We start from the raw sequence: 10,077 nt of genomic DNA on the forward strand, positions 1-10,077 counted from the left end.
AAGGGTTTTTCCCAGACAAAATCTGCCAGTACCATCAAGTCTGGCTGGCCTTGGCCTCTGGTGGCTGCCCCTGCCACACTGGGGCTCGGTTCTTTCCTTCCCATGGAGATCACTGTGACACTGTGAGCACCTCATGGAACCAAGGGGATCATTGTGGCACCACTGGAGCCCATGGAACCAAGGGGCCATGGTGACACCGCGGGGCTTCATGGACCCAGAGACCATTATGACTCTGTAGGGCCTGATGGAACCATGGAGACCATTCCGACCCTTCAGGGCCTCGTGTCACCAAGGGTACATTGTGACACCTCAGGGCCTCCTGGAAGCAAGGGACCATTGGGACACTGTGGGGCCCCATGGAACTGAGGGAACATGGACCAGGTCTGGCTGGCTTGGCCTGCCAGGAGCCACCTGACAGGTCAGGGTGGTATTAGGATGTCAAGGTCTGCTTCTCATCAGCTCCTGGAGCACTGGTGCTCCGTGCTTTCCTTCCTATGGAAAAGAACCATCTGTCTTTTCAGATGCACATTGCCAAAATCGGTACTCTCCCAAAAATGTTCCCTATATGCAAGAGTATCTCCCAGACAAAAACCTGCCATCTCAGGCTGGCCTTTTCCTCTTGTGGTCACCTCTCATCTGCCCCTAAAACAGTGGGGATATGTCCCTTCATTCCTATGGAAAAGAACTGGACTTCATGTCCAGGGACCATGGCCAAAATCAAAGTTGGCTACTGAGCCCGGCCGGGCTCACGGAACCATCTTCAGCCCCGGGCAGATATTGACTCTGCCAGTGCTGCCATCCTCCCTCCAGTGAGAGAAAAGGACACAGGGCAGGCACACAGAGGAGCAGCATGGACACACCGAGGGCAGGGAAGAGGAAGTTGAGTCCTAGATGGGAGGGATGAGGAGATGCCTTGATCTTGGGGCTGAAATCCTCTGCTAAAGCTATGGAGAAGGATGTCATTGATACCTCAAACTCTCTTTTTCCCCATAACACATTGAAAAGTATGGGGAGATGACTTGTTTCAGCAAAGGCCTCCATGCTAAAGTAAGCAAATGTTGTAGTAGCTGTGATCTCCAATGAGAAGTTTGAACAGAAAAAGAGCAGAGTGATGAGACCCTGAGTCCTCAGGGAGAGAAGAAGACCTCTGTTCCCAGAGATGAAGATGATTTCAGAAAGAGATTAAGAGAACCTTTGCTCTTAAACAGCTCATCTTTAAACCAATACCCCATAAGCTGGCAAGGCTCATGAACAGAGCTCTGGGAACGGCTGTGAAAAAATTGGAGGGACTTCACAATTGCAGATTATTCCAGGCAGCTGCTATTTCTGGAAATGAAAAGCCATGAGATAACTGTTTTCTTGTGGATAAGCCTCCATAACATTAACAAGAGGAGTTTCTCTCCCTAACTGAACTGAAGACAGACTATTGTAGAGGTGGTAAAGTGACAGAAAATTTTAGGTTTTGTCGCTTTACATTGTCAAGTTGTATAGAGAGGGGAAGTGTTCTGAAAGTTTTGTTCTGATCCTCATCACTCACTCTTTTAGTTGCTGTTAATAAACTTTTCTTTATACACTTTTAAAATTTTGAGCCCACTTTGCCTTTCTCCTAATCCTACCTCACAGCAGGAAATGAGTAAGTATATTCTAGTGAGTGCACTGGTAATTAGACAACACTGAAACCACCACATTAATGAATGCATTGGCCGAGAAATCTCAAATTGGCAAAGCAAAACCACTACAGAAACTTCCTGATGAACTGCCCCAGACAAGAGGGAAATCAAGGCAGAGCCATGGTTTGTCAGGACTTGCTTGATCCTAATGAGACCCGTTCTGCATTTGGAGCTGAGTCCTGGAACCTCAGGGCCTGCGAGAAGATTGCACAAACCTATCCAAGTGTCAAAATCAGAAGAAAACCCAAAAGTGTCTCAAAGAATTAATGGGTCCCCATGAAGTCCATCCTTAACACAGGCTCCTCTTGGCCTCCTTGGAGGAGATAATTGGAGTCCAGGATTGCACAAAAACCTCTCAGAGACTCAAAATGGCACAAAAAACACTCAATGTAGGTAGGAAAATCCAAAGTACCAGAAAAAAGTTGTGTATCTCAAAGCATTAATGAGCCCAACTGATTGTGAGTACAAAGCCTCTCCAGGGACTAATTACAGCAGATAATTGGGGCCATGATTGCAGAAACCTCTCAAAGACTCCAAGGCAAAAGGAAAAGCCAAAGTCCTTTGAAAAACCTGCAGTCCCTGGGAGCATGAAGGAGCCCCCAGGGCCATTCCTGACCAAGGCTCCCCAGGGACTCCTTCCAGCAGATCCTTGAGGCCACTGGGATGTGGGCATGGGGGGGATGCTGAGGGCAGGAGCAGGGGCTGACAGTGCCCAGCCTGGCTGGGGCTGTGCCAGGAGGCCCCAGGGCCTCAGGACAAGGTGTCTCCTCACAGCCCTTGGTGGCACAGACCCTGCTGTGCCCCAGGGCACCAAGACTTGGCTTCTCTTTGTCCCCACCTGGCATCAGTGCCTCCAGTTCTCTGCTCCGCCTGGGGCCTGGGGACACTTTCTCAGTTGTGTCCCTCAGTGGGACCCATTAAAAGTCCAAGAAACTTTGGAGTTGGATTCTGGCTTGGAGTTCTGCAGAGGTTTCTGCAGCTCCCTCTCAGGGCCTGATGTTCAGGGCTGAGCACAAAGCCCCAGAGGGTCATTAAAGTCCTTGTGCTGTGTCTGTGCTGCTGAGCTGGGCCAGGCTCCGGGCACAGAGGGTGATCCTGGTAACCAAGCAGAGCTTCAAAAGCACATTTCTCTTGCTGAGCAGCTCTTCTGCCAGCCCAGCAGGGCTGGGGCACTGCCTGCAGCCAGCCCGGGCCCAGCACAGAGGCACAGAGAGCTTCAATCAGTCAGGGCTGGGAAGGGGCTGAGAAGTGCCTGGGGCAGAATCACTGCCAGCCCTTGGCACAGGAACCTCTGGCTGCAGGACAATGCAGCTGCAGCTCCTGGAGAGATCTCCTAAAGCTGGAACATCCCAATGCCCACAGCCCCTGTGAGTGCATTCTCTGCTCATCTCCTGTGCAGAGCAGCCAGGGGTGCCCAGGGCTGTCCTGCAGAGCAGGGTCCTGCAGCCCAGGGCGCTGTGCTGGGCCAGGGACTCTGCTGCCTGCCAGGGGCAGCTCTCAGCCGGCCCTGGAGCTGCTCCCAGTGCTGGCCAGGAGCTGTGGGGGGAAGGAGCCACCCTGAGCAGGGCAGGTGCTGCTGCTGAGAGGGGCTGGCTGGGGCAGGGCTGCTCCAGCTCCAGACCAGCTCCAGAGGGCACTTCCCAAAGAAGGTAAGCCTGGGTTTGCTGTAAAGGTCAGGAGCTTTCCTGAGAGTGTTTTCAATTTTCTGCTTGGAGAAAGATGATAAATTTGTGATGGTGATAAAAATATTTTTGCTTTTTATATATTTTTCATATATTCATAGTTCTGTAAATTACTGTTACGTAGTTTTAAAATTATAATCCTTAACTAACTCTATGAAACTCTTAAATAACTCTTTTTAACTACTATTATATATTTAATATATTTATGATCCTTAATTAACTCTAGTATGTTTCCTTACCTTCTCTTAGATTTTAGAACTATAACCTGTCTAAATACATTTTTAAAGTGCTATATAATCTTTTTATCAGAGAAAGAACCCACAAGAAGAGTATTTTGGTTTTTGAATGTGAGCAGTGATAAGAAAAACTGGGACAAAAAGGCCCTGGACTTATTCCAGTGGGTTGAGCCAGGGGTGTGTAACTGGGTACTGAATCTCCCATTGAATGTTCCTGTTAAATATCCTAAATAATCAACATTAACAAATTGTTGAAATCAGGGGCTGGGTGTGCCTCATCCCCACTGGGACACCTGGAAGGTTCCAATGAAGTTCTGGTTTTAACTTCACTGTTCTAACACAGTTGCAAGGGTTCTTTTTTTCTCTTTTGATTATAGACAACAGGGGGATGAGAGAAGCAGAACAGGAATTGTAATCCCAGAATCACAGAACATTCTGAGTTGAAAGGGACACACAGGATCATCAAAGGAATGTTTGAACATTTGCAGGGACTCCAGAACTGTGACTTTGGGTGGTCAGTGTCTCTGCTGGGAGCCTCCCAAAGGGCCTTCAGCCACTCCTCAGCCCTGGGCAGCAGCAGCATCACCTCTGCAGGGCCCAGCAGGGCTCTCCTGAGCTGCCCTTGCCCAGCTGCACACAGAGCCTGCCCCAGCCAGGGCCCTGCACACAGGCAGGTTTCTGTAGGGCCGGGCCGAGGGCACACAGGGTGGGATGGGCTCTGTGAGCGCTGGCAGGGACAAGGCACCTCTCAGGAGTGGATGTCCAGGCCCAGGGAGATGCTCAGGGAAGCAGAGGGGGCTGAACAGAGCAGTGCTGGGGGAACAAGCCCATCCAGCCCCTCAGCTTCCCTCAGCCACAGGGAATCCTTTGCCTCTCACATCTCTCAGTGGGAAACTCTGAGTGCAGCAGGAATGCTGGGGATTTCTGACCTCAGAGAGCCAGGAATGGTGAGTGGGTAAGAAAACAATTCCTAAAATCAGCTCCTGCCATCTATTTCCTTTAGAAATAAAGTGAAATTCCTTTAGAAGTCTGAATGCAGATGGTACCAAGCCTTTCTGCATCAGGAGTTATTCCCCTGACAAATCCTGAATATCCAGCCTTGACCCTGTGCCACATGGCCACAAACCTAGGGCAGCTGGGCAGGGATGGCTCCTCGAGAGCCCCCAAGCAAAGGCCTGGCTGCTCCTGGCACACTCAGCCAGCACAACTGGAGCTCAGGCAGGGACCTGGGTGAAGGTTTTCCCAGAGAAGGAACAAGGGTGGGTGAGTCCCAGCAGGACAGTCTGCAGGGAATGGCCCAGGTTTGGCTCCAAGCAGCCTCTCCTGACTTTTCCCTGTCCCTTCTCCATGAACAGGTGCCCATGTGCAGCCACAGCAAATGTCCAACAGCAGCTCCATCAGCCACTTCCTCCTGCTGGCACTGGCAGACACGCGGCAGCTGCAGCTCCTGCACTTCTGCCTCTTCCTGGGCATCTCCCTGGCTGCCCTCCTGGGCAACGGCCTCATCATCAGTGCCGTAGCCTGCGGCCACCACCTGCACACACCCATGTTCTTCTTCCTGCTCAACCTGGCCCTCAGCGACCTGGGCTCCATCTGCACCACTGTCCCCAAAGCCATGCACAATTCCCTCTGGGACACCAGAACCATCTCCTACTCAGGATGTGCTGCATAGCTCTTTTTCTTTATGTTCTTCATCTCAGCAGAATATTTCCTCCTGACGATCATGTGCTACGACCGCTACGTGTCCATCTGCACACCCCTGCACTACGGGACCCTCCTGGGCAGCAGAGCTTGTGCCCACATGGCAGCAGCTGCCTGGGCCAGTGCCTTTCTCACTGCTCTGCTGCACACAGCCAATACATTTTCCCTGCCCCTGTGCCATGGCAATGCTCTGGGCCAGTTCTTCTGTGAAATCCCAGAGATCCTCAAGCTCTCCTGCTTCAAATCCTACCTCAGGGAACTTGGGTTTCTTGCTATTAGTGCCTGTTTGGTATTTGGCTGTTTTGTGTTCATTGTTTTCTCCTATGTGCAGATCTTCAGGGCTGTGCTGAGGATCCCCTCTGAGCAGGGACGGCACAAACCTTTTTCCTCCTGCCTCCCTCACCTGGCCGTGGTCTCCTTGTTCCTCAGCACTATTATGTTTGCTCATCTAAAGCCCCCCTTGATCTCCTCCCCATCCCTAGATCTGGCCCTGTCAGTTCTGTACTTGGTGGTGCCTCCAGCCCTGAACCCCCTCATCTACAGCCTGAGGAACCAGGAGCTCAAGGCTGCAGTGTGGACACTGATGACTGGATGCTTTCAGAAACATTAAAATGCTGGCCAATTTATAACAAATCACTTGTAATAAATGTCATCCTTGATACATCTTGTTGGTTTCATTTTGGAGGTTATTTTTCTTTGTTTTACTTTTTTAATCTTGCCCAAAACGAAAAGCCATTACTTTTGCCATTTCTCATTTTGTTTTTCTCCACCTTCCCTGTGACCACAGACTGTGTCAGTGATGGGCTGCACTCTTGGTGGCTCTAAAGGAACTAAAGGGTGTCCCATCACAGTTTTCTGCAGAGATGTCCTTTTGTTGCCTTCTCTGGAGCTGCAGCAGCAATGTCTGTGTGCAGAGCTGGGGCAGATCAGGGCTGGCACAGCAGCTGTGCCCAGGAGCAGCAGCACTTGGTGCTGCCAGTGCTGCTCCCGTGGCCCTGCCCCGCTGCCCTGGTGGCCCTGGTGTTGCTGCAGGGCCTGAGCGCTCTCGGGGCCGGGCACAGTCCTGGGGGTGGCAGTGCCGGGGCTGCAGCAGGGACAGGCCATGGGCACTGCTGGGGCAGCGCTGACGCCTCAGGCCAGGGCCTGGGGGCTCCAGGCTCCTTGCCCAGGCTCTCTCAGGAACACGGCCAGGCCAATGCTCAGCACAGAAAACCCCCGTGAGCAGCCCCAGGCTGGCCGTGGGCAGGCTGGGGGCAAACAGCACGGCTGGTGCTCTGCAAGGGCCCTGGGGGAGACGGGAAGGAGCAGCAGAGCAGGGGCTGATCCATCCCCAGTGCTGCACAGCCCAGGGCAGCGTCCCAGAGCATCCTCATGGAGCTGCCAACAACATCCCCCCTCTGCAGCCCTGGCCTCTCCCCCAGCTCACAGAGGTGCCGCATCCTTGCAGGCACAGACACGGCAGCACTGGCTCAGCAGCCCCTGTTTGCATTGCACACAGCAGGTGGGAGCACCCCCATGCTGGTGCTGTGGGGACATGAACCTGAGGCAGCACAAATGCCATCAGCCCCTGGGGCCAGGAAGGGCTGGGGGACACCAGGGAAACCACTCAGCTTTGTCCTGGCCTCTGCAGTCAGCCAGAGAGTTTGTTCCCATCAGCTGGGAGTTTCCTGTCCCACTGCAGATGCTGCTGCTCAGAGCCAGGGCTGCCTGGCAGCAACCCCCAAACTGCCCTGAGCATTTCCTTGGCTTCACCTTTTCTTTCTTTACTCTTCCCTGGTCCAGATTCCTTTCTCTTGCACACCCCTGTTCCCTCCCCTGCACACGGCCCATCCTTGTTTGCCCTTTCCTCTCTGGCCCCACTCCCCATTGTAGTTCCTGACTTGGCACCATGGGAACGTCCCTTGGGGAGCAGGATCATCCCACAAGTGCTGCAGGAATTGTCTGCAGGCTCCTGCAGTGCCTGGTGCTGCTGCCTTGCCAGAGGCACCCCAGGCCAGGGGGGCACATCTGAGCTGCTGTGTCTGGCTGTGGGGCTCCGTGTTCTGGGCAGTGAGGAGGAGCTGCAGAGGCTCTGCAGGACTGACAGGATGGGCTTTGGGGCTGTGAGGAGAAGCTGAGGGACCTGGGCTGCTGGAGATTCTGAAGAGGAGGCCCAGGGCTGCTCCCGCAACTGTTCCAAGGGTGGTTTCAGAGAATCACAGAATCTGCAAGGTTGGAAAATACCTTAGTGATCATCAAGTCCAATCTGTGCCCTGACACTGCTGTGTCTCCCCTGAGCCTCTTCCAGGATCAACAAACCCAGCTCACTCAGATGATCCTCACAGGACTTGTGCTCCAGACCCCTCACCAGCCTTGTTGCCCTTCTCTGGACATGCTCCAGCCCCTCCATGTCCTTCCTAAATTGGGGGGCCCAGAACTGGACACAGCACTCGAGGTGCTGCCCAACCAGTGCCCAGCACAGGGAAAGAATCACTGCCCTGCTCCTGCTGGCCACACCATTCCTGATCCAGGCCAGGAGCCATTGGCCTTCTTGACCACCTGGGCACTCTGCTGGCTCATGTCCAGCCTGCTGTCCATCAGTCCCTGCAGGTCCCTTTCTGCCTGGCTGCTGTCCAGCCCCTCTGTCCCCAGCCTGTAGCGCTGCAGAGGTTGTTGTGGCCAAAGTGCAGGACCCGGCACTTGGACTTGTTAAACCTCACCTTGTTGGACTTGGGCCCTGGATCCAGCCTGTGCAGGGCCCTGTGCAGAGCCCTCGACCCTCCAGCAGATCGACACTCCCAGCCAACTTCGTGTCACCAGGTTTCCATGAGGCACCAGAGTGTCATTGTTAAGGGCATGGAGCACATCTGGGAGATCTGGGGCAATCCTGGCATTCCGGGCATTTCGGCCGGGCTTTGGGGCACTGTGGGATTTTGGGGCTTGGGGGGTGAGAGGCTGAGGGGGGCTTGGGGCTGGATTTTTTTTTGGACAATATCAGAATATTGGGGGGAATGTCTGTGGTTTTAGGGGAAATTTCTGGATTTGGGGGGAAAAAACCAAATTTGAGTGGCAGGAAATTCAGGATTTCTTAGGGAGGAAATGTTTGGATTTTTTGATGGGAAATTTCTGGATTTTTGGGGACGAATTTCTGGATTTTTTTAAGGGGGAGTTTCTGAATTTTTTTGGTGGGGGAGTTTATGTTTTTTTGGGGAGAGATTTTTTGATTTTTTTGAGGGGGAATTTCTGGATTTTTTGGGAATGTTTCTCTATTGTTTAGGAATTATTCTGGATGGGGAACAGGGTTGGGTTTGGATTTGGGGAGGAATGTTTCTGGATTTTCTGGGGAAATTTCCTAGTTTTTTGAGAATATTTCAGGAGTTTTTTGAGGAACATTTCTGGATTTCTTTGGGGAACATTTCGGAATTACTGGGGGAAATGTTTGGATTTTTTTTTTTTTTTTTTTTTGAGTATTTCTTGATTTTGGGGGACATTCCTGGATTTTTGGGGAACATTCCCAGATGTCTGGGGAAGGTTCCCGGGTGTCTGGGGAAGGTTCCCGGGTGTCTGGAGAAGGTTCCCGGGTGTCTGGGGAAGGTTCCCGGGTGTCTGGGGAAGGTTCCCGGGTGTCTGGGGAACATTCCCAGGTGTCTGGGGAAGGCTCCCGGGTGTCTGGGGAAGGTTCCCGGGTGTCTGGGGAAGGTTCCCGGGTATCTGAGGAACATTCCCGGGTGTCTGGAGAAGGTTCCCAGGTGTCTGGGGAAGGTTCCCGGGTATCTGAGGAACATTCCCGGGTGTCTGGAGAAGGTTCCCAGGTGTCTGGGGAAGGTTCCCGGGTGTCTGGGGAAGGTTCCCGGGTGTCTGGGGGAGGTTCCCGGGTGCTCCGGGCTCTCCTGGCCCCGTTCCCATCCCAGGTTCCCGGGGTTCCAGGAGCTGCGCTGGTGCCCGGGCACCGCGACATCGCCTCGCTGCAGTTGGACACCGAGGTGCAGGCGGGCGCCGCCCGCGAGGCCCTGCAGGGCTCCAGCATCACCCAGAGCCACCCATGGAGATCTCCTTCACCAAAAAGTGACCCAGAACACCCCAAACCCCACCAAAACACCTCCAAACCCAAAAAAAAGGGCCTGAAATACCCCCCACCAAAAAAAACAAAAGCCTCACACCCGCATCTAAATACCCAAAATCTGCCCCAAAACACCTCAAATCCTTCTAAATCACCCCAAATCCCTCAAAGCTGCTCCTGAATACCTTAAAGCTGCCCCAAAACACCTCAAATGCCTTCAAGCTGCACCAAACTCTCATACAAACACCCCAAAATCCCACAGAAACACAAAAAGTCCCTCCACAACATCCCAAAGTCCCATAGAAACCTGAAATTCCATGAAAGTGCTCCCAAATCCCATAGAAACACCCAAAAATCCCTCAAAACCATACCAAAACACCCTAAATACCATAAGACTGTCCCTAAGTCCCACAGACCTGCCCCCAAATCCCATAGAAATACCCCAAATCACAGAAGACTGCCCCAAAAATGGTCCTGACCCTGCCCCAAACCCTCTGCATGCCCCCACTCCTGCAGGTAAATTCAGCTCTGCCCAAATCATCCCTTTTTTATCCCAAATCCTTCTTTTTTCAACTCTAAAATATCGTTTTATCCCAACTCTTTTTTGACTTCAGACCCTCCTTTGTGCACTCCAAATTTCATTTTCCCATCCCAAAATCTCCCTTTCTCACCCCAAATCCCCTTTCCCCACCCCTATCTCCTTTCCCCATCCCAAAACTGCTCTTCCCACACTAAATCCTTCCCTGTCC

At 52.7% G+C, this 10,077-nt stretch overlaps 1 pseudogene; it reads left to right on the forward strand.

Annotated features, from left to right (window-relative positions):
• Window positions 1-4,966: 4,966 nt before the first annotated feature.
• Window positions 4,967-5,899, forward strand: LOC144246549 (olfactory receptor 14I1-like; annotated as a pseudogene).
• Window positions 5,900-10,077: the final 4,178 nt, after the last annotated feature.

Source organism: Lonchura striata, chromosome 6 (assembly GCF_046129695.1).
Source record: "Lonchura striata isolate bLonStr1 chromosome 6, bLonStr1.mat, whole genome shotgun sequence".
In the NCBI taxonomy this organism is placed as follows: Eukaryota; Metazoa; Chordata; class Aves; order Passeriformes; family Estrildidae; genus Lonchura; species Lonchura striata.